The sequence below is a fragment of the Aulostomus chinensis genome, chromosome 1 (genome assembly GCF_037954235.1).
Source record: "Aulostomus chinensis isolate RoL2024-O1b breed Wild chromosome 1, RoL_Achi_v1.0, whole genome shotgun sequence".
NCBI lineage: Eukaryota > Metazoa > Chordata > Actinopteri > Syngnathiformes > Aulostomidae > Aulostomus > Aulostomus chinensis.
The window spans coordinates 51,456,613-51,467,711 of NC_141320.1; the positions used below are offsets into that span (position 1 = coordinate 51,456,613).

The 11,099-nt window shown below is 41.5% G+C and overlaps 2 long non-coding RNA genes across 2 annotated transcripts; one reads left to right on the plus strand and one right to left on the minus strand.

Annotated features, from left to right (window-relative positions):
* Nucleotides 1–349: 349 nt before the first annotated feature.
* On the minus strand, nucleotides 350–10,689 carry LOC147272143 (uncharacterized). Its single transcript, XR_015115839.1, has 3 exons — nucleotides 10,586–10,689; nucleotides 9,801–10,463; nucleotides 350–463 (listed from the first exon to the last, which is right to left on the minus strand). It is a non-coding gene; the product is annotated as an uncharacterized LOC147272143 (long non-coding RNA).
* On the plus strand, nucleotides 2,236–2,582 carry LOC147272144 (uncharacterized). Its single transcript, XR_015115836.1, has 3 exons — nucleotides 2,236–2,296; nucleotides 2,369–2,436; nucleotides 2,525–2,582. It is a non-coding gene; the product is annotated as an uncharacterized LOC147272144 (long non-coding RNA).
* Nucleotides 10,690–11,099: the final 410 nt, after the last annotated feature.

Consider the following 11,099-nt stretch of genomic DNA (forward strand, 5'->3'; position numbering starts at 1 on the left):
GTTAACTCTCACAATGGTTGGTGATTCTGGAGGAAGACAAAATCCTTATGAACGTCTTTTTAACAGACACACATTTCTAAAGACACTTGTTCATTTTATTTTTCTTCTTCTAGCAGAGGATGGTTTTGATCCATCGACCTCTGGGTTCTGGGCCCAGCACGCTTCCTCTGCTCCTCTCTGCTCTACCATTGACTGAACAGTCCTTGTTTTAGGAGAGCAGGATTGTGACAAGAACAGGATTTTGAGTTTCAAATGTTTCACAATGACAGGCTCCAGCCCCCCCCCCCCCCACACACACACACACACACACACACACAATCCTAAATAGGATAAGTGGACGAAAATGGATGGATGGATGTTTCCCAATGTGGCTCTGCAGCAGGAGGTCTTGTAGAAACAGGGACTGACCTGACACCAGCTCCCTCTGGAACAATGGTTCATTCATTCATCGGTGCCAGGAGGCCTAAAAACACAAAACACCAATTCAATCCAGGACCTTGGATCCTAAACTGAAACTCCATCACACGGTGGCTCTGCTGGGGCTCCCACAGGTGAGTGAGGCTGAGCTCCAGTCTGCTCTGAGGAGGCAGCAGACATCTGCACCACTCAGAGGTTTGGTTGGTGGCTTTGACAAAATCCCAACAAACTAAAATCCTGTTGAATCAGGAAGTTCTAGTTGAACTCTCATCCACGTCACATGACCAAGAAAACCTCCTCTTTCATTCAGACCAGAACAGACAAACATAGAAACATTGTTTCAGCTTCTGATCAAACAATAACATTTTCTTGATTGTTTGCCATGTTCTATTAATCAGACTGATGATCTCTGGATGTTCTAGGAGGGGGGTCTGTTTCTGATGAAGCCTGTTTGGTCTGGGGGGGTTAAGATGGTGGGGCTGTTTCAGTTCTAGTGCTGAAGGCTTTCACCATGACAGTCAGACTCTCCTCTGTCCTTCATGTTCCCTCAAATGTGCAGTGTGGACCTCACAAACTGAATTTAGCCTGAAAACTCTTCATGAAAAGCAGGAGACTCAGAGTCTCTGTGGTGCAATCGGTCTCAGCTGGAGGTGATGACATCACTGGCCTCAGTCCTCACCAGTGCTCTGCCTAGCAACAGGGACGATGGAGAGAAACTAGGAGAAGCACTCTGAGAGTTGGAGACAGCAGGAGGAGAGAGACCACGACAGAGTCACCCATGGGAAACTGTTGGATCCACTCAGGACCGGCTGCTCCAGAGAGGTCCAGGCACCTGGAGCCACTAGATCAGTTTGATCTTTGAGCAGCACAAAGTAGTTTGACACACAAAGAAGGTCGTCTGGAGAGAAGAGAGGAAGAGAAATCCGTCTCCCTTCTCCTCAACGGACGAACACAGGAGAGGACGGACATCAGATGGACAGAGAGCAACACTGCTGGACTCTCACAGCTGAGAGGGCGTCCAGCTGCAGCCAGGAGACAAACAGGGACGCTGCTTGAGGACATCATCCAGGAGGCTCTCCATGGTGTGGAGCTGGGGTCTCAGACTGGAAGCTCTGGCTGCTGAGTTGTCCAACCAGCCGTCACATCACCTCCTGAGCTCTCAGCCTCCTCTTGACCAGGTTCTGGATGCTGACTCAGCAGGAGACAGGAAAGTAATCAATGTTGAAGGAATTTCAAAGCGTCCATCAACCTGAAGGACAAACTCCTTCACTGTGTGGGAGGTTCAGAGTCCCTGGTTTGATTGCAGCTTTGACCTGAGCAGGTGTTCATCCTCATCTCAGTAACAGGGGGACACTTTATCACAGCAGTGGACAAACATCAGCATTCATCACCAAGCAGCTCCTCTGATCAACAGAACAAGCTGAAGTATTCTGAGAAGGAGGGCATGGATCCCTCTACCTCTCACATGCTAAGCTAACACTCTACCATTGGAGCTAAGTCCCTGCTAATGAGCAACAGATGATGGAGGTTGACCTTCATGCAGGGTTGGATGACCTTCACCAGTTGGAGCTTCTCTGGTTGACCAACATGTGGAATCTCTGTCAATACTCCAGTGGTGGTTTAAGTGATGACAATATGGGTTAGTGCCTGGGAGTGTGTGTGTGTGTGTGTGTGTGTGTGTGTGTGTGTCAGTGTTGTGGCAGGATGGCGCTACACTCCCCACCATGAGGGGCAGTGTAGCAGACGATAGTGAGTGGTCACCTAGAAGTAGACCTGGTCCGACCCTTCTCCGTCCTTTCCACTTCCTCTCCCTCCTTTACGGAGCCGACAGCCGTGCGTGGTGGCGTCTCGCTGGTCAGCAGATTGGTTAAAAACAAAGGTATGCATGCTTGCTCTGTTCCATTATTCAGTGTCATGGGCCCCGTGTTTACTCTGGTTTTGCTCCGTCCAGCGGTGTGGTGTTACCGGGAGCTGGGCTGTCTCCCTTGGGCCGGTGTGTGCGTGGTGCGCTTTCTGTGGGTAAGACGCGTAGTTGTCTGCCTTTCATATCAAGCTGCCGATGGTCTGTGGTGTTCTGATTATCCTCTCCCGGCCATCGTTTGTGTAGTCTGGGCTGCTGGCTTCCTCCTCCTGCCTCGTCTGACGCCACGATTCTGCTCTCCGGTAGGAAATGTTTATTCTTAGCTTTTGTTATTCTGTAATGACCTTCATCCACATTTTAATTAGGTTAACTTGTTTATTTTGCAGTGTGCAGCCGTCAATTGCCGCTGTGAGCCTCGCTGTTGTTTTGGTTTTTCCTCTTCTTCTCTTCTTCATTCTGGATTCTTGCTGATTCGGCTCATAACAGCTCTGATCCCAGTAACGGCGGTTAAAGCCATGCACTACGGCCTTTATAAGAGCCTCAACGTGGGCCAAGAGAGGGCATCCCGACCCTCATCGGCGCTGAGCCATCCCCCTTGGAGACTGTTTTTTGATTAGAGGGGCAGGCATTTCCTTAATTACTTGAGTTTATTCCTTTTCTATTTGTTATTTCTTTCTTTGAATTATTATTGTTAGTTTTTGTGGGTTACATTTGATTTATTGTTTAGAACCCTTATTATTATTATTATTATTATTATTATTATTATTATTATTATTATTATTATATTATTATTGCCTTTTGCTCCCCATTTTGATCATTTGGATTTAAAACAGTTTCTGTTGGGTTATTTGTGGTAGTGATATTTAGTTCGTGTGTGAGGGTTGCCTTGATTTCATGTTTTTAATGGTGTTCTTTTCTTTTCTTTGACAGGTGTTGAGGGCCCAGAGCGGCAGCGGTCCCCCTGGTGGTGGTTCCTTATTCATGATTATTTTTTGGTTTGCTGTGTCACGGGTGCAGTGTAGTATTCTTTTTTGGATTCCTCCCCTTTTCGTTACCGCTGTCGTGGTAAGCCCCAGCCCTGTCCCCTTTTCCTTTCGGTAATTCCTCTTGCACTTCATTTCATTGATATTCATTTAGTCTGTTGCTCATTTTAAACTATTTTTCTAATAAAAGTATTTTTATAATTGGAAATCACTGTACTGTCCTGTTGTGTCTCTCGAACTGTGTGCCTTTGTTCAAATGGAAGCCTGGTCATTTTGAAATTTTGTTTATATCCTGGGGTGAAAGCCCCCAGGTGGCGTTGTTGGCAACTGTTACCCACTGCTCGCCTTGCCACACTACGAACCTCAAAATAATGCGACAGTGATGTCAGAAGAATTGCAAATGAACTCAAAATGATGCTAACAGTAATGTAGTGATAGTTGCGAATAAACTCAGTGATGCTTACAGTAATGGAGTAACCGTTTCGAACAACCTCAAAGTGATGCTGACAGTCATGTAGTGAGAGTTGCTACGAACCTCAAAATAATGCAACAGTAATGTAGTAAGAGTTGCTACAAAACTCAGATTAATGTGATAGTGATGTCAGAAGAATTGCTAATGAACTCAAGATGATGCTAACAGTAATGTAGTGATAGTTGCTAATAAACTCAGTGATGCTTACAGTAATGGAGTAAGAGTTTCGAACTACCTCAAAGTGATGCTGACAGTCATGTAGTAAGAGTTGCTACGAACCTCAAAATAATGCTACAGTGATGTCGGAAGAATTGCTAAAGATCTCAAAATGATGCGACAGTGATTTAGTAAGAATTGCTAATGAACTCAAAATGATGCTAAAAGTAATGGAGTGAACGTTTCGAATAACCTCAAAGTGATGCTGACAGTAATGGAGTAAGAGTTGCTACGAACCTCCAAATAATGCGACAGTGATGTCAGAAGAATTGCTAATGATCTCAAAATGATGCTACAGTGATTTAGTAAGAATTGCTAATGAACTCAAAATGATGCTAACATTAATGGAGTGAAAGTTTCGAATAACCTCAAAGTGATGCTGACAGTAATGTAGTAAGAGTTAATACGAACCTCAAAATATTGCGAAAGTGATGTCGGAAGAAAAGCTTATGATCTAAAAATGATGCGACACTGATGTAGTAAGAATTGCTAATGAACTCAAACGGGTGCTAACAGTAATGGAGTGAAAGTTTCGAATAACCTCAAAGTGATGCTGACAGTCATGTGGTTTGAGTTGCGAGTAAATAAAAAATGATGCTGACAGTGATGTAGTAAGAGTTGCAACGAACCTCAAAATAATGCGACAGTAATGTAGTAAAAGTTGCTACGAACCTCAAAATAATGCGACAGTGATGTCGGAAGGATTGCTAAAGATCTCAAAATGATGCGACAGTGATTTAGTAAGAACTGCTAATGAACTCAAAATGATGCTAACAGTAATGGAGTGAACGTTTCGAATAACCTCAAAGTGATGCTGACAGTAATGGAGTAAGAGTTGCTACGAACCTCCAAATAATGCGACAGTGATGTCAGAAGAATTGCTAATGATCTCAAAATGATGCTACAGTGATTTAGTAAGAAATGCTAATGAACTCAAAATGATGCTAACATTAATGGAGTGAAAGTTTCGAATAACCTCAAAGTGATGCTGACAGTAATGTAGTAAGAGTTAATACGAACCTCAAAATATTGCGAAAGTGATGTCGGAAGAAAAGCTTATGATCTAAAAATGATGCGACACTGATGTAGTAAGAATTGCTAATGAACTCAAACGGGTGCTAACAGTAATGGAGTGAAAGTTTCGAATAACCTCAAAGTGATGCTGACAGTTATGTGGTTTGAGTTGCGAGTAAATAAAAAATGATGCTGACAGTGATGTAGTAAGAGTTGCAACGAACCTCAAAATAATGCAACAGTAATGTAGTAAAAGTTGCTACGAACCTCAAAATAATGCGACAGTGATGTCGGAAGGATTGCTAAAGATCTCAAAATGATGCGACAGTGATTTAGTAAGAACTGCTAATGAACTCAAAATGATGCTAAAAGTAATGGAGTGAACGTTTCGAAACACCTCAAAGTGATGCTGACTGTCATGTAGTAAGAGTTAATACGAACCTCAAAATAATGCTACAGTGATGTCGGAAGAATTGCTAAAGATCTCAAAATGATGCGACAGTGATTTAGTAAGAATTGCTAATGAACTCAAAATGATGCTAACAGTAATGGAGTGAACGTTTCGAATAACCTCAAAGTGATGCTGACAGTAATGTAGTAAGAGTGAATACGAACCTCAAAATATTGCGACAGTGATGTCAGAAGAATTGCTAATGATCTCAAAATGATGCGACAGTGATGTCGTAAGAATTGCTAATGAACTCAAGATGATGCTAACAGTAATGTAGTGATAGTTGCTAATAAACTCAGTGATGCTTACAGTAATGTAGTAAGAGTTTCAAACAACCTCAAAGTGATGCTGACAGTCATGTAGTAAGTGTTTCGAACAACTTCAAAGTGATGCTGACAGTCATGTAGTAAGAGTTGCTAATGAACTCAATTTAATGCTACTGTGATGTCGTAAGAATTGCTAATGAACTCAAAATGATGCCAACAGTAATGGAGTCAAAGTTTCGAATAACCTCAAAGTGATGCTGACAGTCATGTAGTAAGAGTTGCTACGAACCTCAAAATATTGCGACAGTGATGTCGGAAGAATTGCAAATGATCTCAAAATGATGCGACAGTGATGTAGTAAAATTTGCTACGAACCTCAAAATATTGCGACAGTGATGTCGGAAGGATTGCTAAAGATCTCAAAATGATGTGACAGTGATTTAGTAAGAACTGCTAATGAACTCAAAATGATGCCAACAAGAATGTAGTGAAAGTTTTGAATAACCTCAAAGTGATGCTGACAGTCATGTAGTAAGAGTTAATACGAACCTCAAAATATTGCGACAGTGATGTCAGAAGAATTGCTAATGATCTCAAAATGATGCGACAGTGATGTCGTAAGAAATGCTAATGAACTCAAGATGATGCTAACAGTAATGTAGTGATAGTTGCTAATAAACTCAGTGATGCTTACAGTAATGTAGTAAGAGTTTCAAACAACCTCAAAGTGATGCTGACAGTCATGTAGTAAGTGTTTCAAACAACTTCAAAGTGATGCTGACAGTAATGTAGTAAGAGTTGCTACGAACCTCAAAATAATGCGACAGTGATGTCAGAAGAATTGCTAATGATCTCAAAATGATGCTACAGTGATTTCGTAAGAATTGCTAATGAACTCAAAAGGGTGCGAACAGAAATGGAGTGAAAGTTTCAAATAACCTCAAAGTGATGCTGACAGTCATGTGGTTTGAGTTGCGAGTAAATAAAAAATTATGCTGACAGTGATGTAGTAAGAGTTGCTACGAACCTAAAAAATAATGCGACAGTGATGTCAGAAGAATTGCTAAAGATCTCAAAATGATGCGACAGTGATTTAGTAAGAATTGCTCATGAACTCAAAATGATGCTAACATTAATGGAGTGAAAGTTGCTAATAAAGTCAAAGTGATGCTGACAGTAATGTAGTAAGAGTTGCTACGAACCTTTAAAGAATGCAACAGTAATGTAGTAAGAGTTGCTACGAACATCAAAATAATGCAACAGTGATGTCAGAAGAATTGCTAATGATCTCAAAATGATGTGACAGTGATGTAGTAAGAATTGCTTATGAACTCAAAATGATGCTAACAGTAATGGAGTGAAAGTTTCGAATAACCTCAAAGTGATGCTGACGGTCATGTAGTAAGAGTTGCTACGAACCTCAAAATAATGCGACAGTAATGTAGAAAAAGTTGCTACGAACCTCAAAATATTGCGACAGTGATGTCAGATGAATTGTTAAAGATCTCAAAATGATGCTACAGTGATTTAGTAAGAATTGCTAATGAACTCAAAATGATGCTAACAGTAATGGAGAGAACGTTTCGAACAACCTCAAAGTGATGCTGACAGTAATGTAGAAAGAGTTGCTACGAACCTCAAAAAAATGCGACAGTGATGTCAGAAGACTTGCTAATGATCTCAAAATGATGCTACAGTGATTTAGTAAGAATTGCTCATGAACTCAAAATGATGCTAACAGTAATGTAGTAAAAGTTGCTAATAAACTCAAAATGATGCTGACGGTAATGTAGTAAGAGTTGCTACGAACCTTTAAATAATGCAACAGTAATGTAAGAGTTGCTACGAACATCAAAATAATGCGACAGTGATGTCAGAAGAATTGCTAATGATCTCAAAATGATGCGACAGTGATGTAGAAAGAGTTGCTACGAACCTTTAAATAATGCAACAGTAATGTAGTAAGAGTTCCTACAAACATCAAAATAATGCGACACTGATGTCAAAAGAATTGCTAATGATCTCAAAATGATGCGACAGTGATGTAGTAAGAATTGCTTATGAACTCAAAATGATGCTAGCAGTAATGGAGTGAAAGTTTCGAATAACCTCAAAGTGATGCTGACGGTCATGTAGTAAGAGTTGCTACGAACCTCAAAATAATGCGACAGTGATGTAAGAAGAATTGCTAATGATCTCAAAATGATGTGACAGTGATTTAGTAAGAATTGCGAATGAACTCAAAATGATGCTAACAGTAATGGAGTGAAAGTTTCTAATAACCTCAAAGTGATGCTGACAGTCATGTAGTAAGTGTTGCAACGAACTTCAAAATAATGCGACAGTAATGTAGTAAAAGTTGCTACGAACCTCAAAATAATGCGACAGTGATGTCGGAAGGATTGCAAAAGATCTCAAAATGATGCGACAGTGATTTAGTAAGAACTGCTAATGAACTCAAAATGATGCTAAAAGTAATGGAGTGAACGTTTCGAAACACCTCAAAGTGATGCTGACTGTCATGTAGTAAGAGTTAATACGAACCTCAAAATATTGTGACAGTGATGTCAGAAGAATTGCTAATGATCTCAAAATGATGCGACAGTGATGTCGTAAGAATTGCTAATGAACTCAAGATGATGCTAACAGTAATGTAGTGATAGTTGCTCATAAACTCAGTGATGCTTACAGTAATGTAGTAAGAGTTTCAAACAACCTCAAAGTGATGCTGACAGTCATGTAGTAAGTGTTTCGAACAACTTCAAAGTGATGCTGACAGTCATGTAGTAAGAGTTGCTAATGAACTCAATTTAATGCTACTGTGATGTCGTAAGAATTGCTAATGAACTCAAAATGATGCCAACAGTAATGGAGTCAAAGTTTCGAATAACCTCAAAGTGATGCTGACAGTCATACTAAGTGTTGCTACGAACCTCAAAATAATGCGACAGTAATGTAGTAAAAGATGCTAATAACCTCAAAATATTTCGACAGTGATGTCGTAAGAATTGCTCTTGAACTCAAAATGATGCTAACAGTAACGTAGTGATAGTTGCTAATAAACTCAGTGATGCTTACGGTAATGTAGTAAGTGTTTCGAACAACCTCAAAGTGATGCTGACAGTCATGTAGTCAGAGTTGCTACGAACCTCAATATAATGCGACAGTAATGTAGTAAAAGTTGCTACGAACCTCAAAATATTGCAACAGTGATGTCGGAAGAATTGCTAATGAACTCAAAATGATGCTAACAGTAATGTAGTGATAGTTGCTAATTAACTCAGTGATGCTTACAGTAATGTAGTAAGTGTTTAGAAGAACCTCAAAGTGATGCTGACAGTCATGTTGTAACAGTTGCTTCAAACCTCAAAATGATGCCAACAGTAACGTAGTGATTGTTGCTAATAAACTCAAAATGATGCTTACAGTAATGTAGTAAGTGTTTCGAACAACCTCAAAGTGATTCCGAAAGTCATGTAGTAAGGGTTGCTACGGACCTTAAAAAATGCAACAGTAAAGTAGTAAGAGTTGCTTCGAACCTCAAAATAATTGCGACAGTGATGTCAGAATAATTGGTAATGATCTCAAACTGATGGGACAGTGATGTCGTAAGAATTGCTAATGAACTCAAAATGATGCTAACAGTAATAGAATGAAAGTTTCGAATTACCTCAAAGTGATGCTGACAGTCATGTAGTAAGTGTTGCTACGAACCTCAAAATAATGCGACAGTAATGTAGTAAAAGTTGCGACGAACCTCAAAATATTGCGACAGTGATGTCGGAAGAATTGCTAATGAACTCAAAATGATGCTAACAGTAATGTAGTGATAGTTGCTAATCAACTCAGTGATGCTTACAATAATGTAGTAAGTGTTTCGAACAACCTCAAAGTGATGCTGACAGTCATGTAGTAAGAGTTGCTACTAACCTCAAAATAATGCTACAGTGATGTCGTAAGAGCTGCTAATAACCTCAAAATGATGCTAACAGTAATGTAGTAAGAGTTGAAACTAGAACAACAAAATGTCCTCTGATGGTTGGACAGGTTGGTTTGGTCCGTCCTCTCACTCATCATTAAAAGCCCTTATTACTCATCATTCATCCAATCTGACACTCACGTCTGCAGTGGGGAATTCCCGGCAGCCCGCGGCCCACATGGAAAAGTCTCGGCCAATCACGTGGGGCCTGCAGCGGCACCGACCACCAAATGACTCGCAGGTGTCACTCTCAGCTCCAACCTCATGGCAGGCACAAGGCAGGGCGCCGTTGTTGAAGAGAGCCCAAGAGACACAGCTGAGCTGAGACAGAATGGAGACGAAGGACAGGAGGGACGACAGAGAAAAAGGAAACGTTAGCGAGACATTTTAGGAAAATTAGTTTAGTGGGGAAAAGGTTCTTCGCCAAACTTGCTCAATGGAAGGACAACAAAAAACAAAGATCTTAAAAAGAAAATTTGCACAAAATGAAACCCTGCAAGAGAAAGTAAATCAAGAACTAAATATTCTTGAGGCTCAGGTCTTTAGTTCCAATGCTTGTAAATGACATCTGAATGCATTCACAACCCAAATCTGAGCAGACAGAAGCGTCCCAGTCAGGCCCAGTTTAGTTCCTCTAGAACATTCAGGGATACAGAACATGGACCAACTCAGGCTTGGAGACACCGACTTGACATGAAAGCTGTTGAGGCCACAGTTGCTGATGAAGTGGTCAGATTTCTCCAGTGGTTCTTGGTTCAGGGAGCTGGAGCTGGAGCTGCTCTCAGGCACCACCAGGACGTAATCCTGGAGAGACAGAAGGAAGAAGTCCAGGCCTGACAGAGGAGAAGGAGGCACAGAGTAGAAACAGCAGATACGTGTGGGGAAAGGGAGAGGGTATCAGTCCAGCAGAGGAGCAGGAAACCTACCACCACCGGGCTCTGCCTGCAGGAACCTGCAGGTGAGGAGGACCTGGTGGTCCGGCACATCCAGAATGATCTGGTTTTCAGACACCTGCACGTTTCGGCAGCCGTAAGCGTGGGGACAGAAGGAGGCGTTGGCGTGGCCTGAAAGACACAAACAACCATCTCCATTTGAATGTTTCTCAAACAGCCGGAGCAGGAAAGCTAAGATGAATCAAAGATCCTCCACCCTGCCAGATCCGACCCTGGTAATGTAGACCTGCACAGGGTGGGTGGGGTGGAGCGGCTGGTGGTGGTGGAGGATGAAGACGTATCTGCCCAAAGCCTGGACACGGTGGAGTCCACCGCAGCCTTCTGAGTAGAAGGATGAGAGCGATGTTCAATGGTACATGTTTTCTTTCCTGAACAGCCGATGTTTCCAATCACGAATCTCAGTCATGAGATTTGAACATCATGGAGGAGTTCAAAAGTGTCAAACTGGGCCGGTCTCCATTTTATGAGTCCGGAGACCGAGGATAAA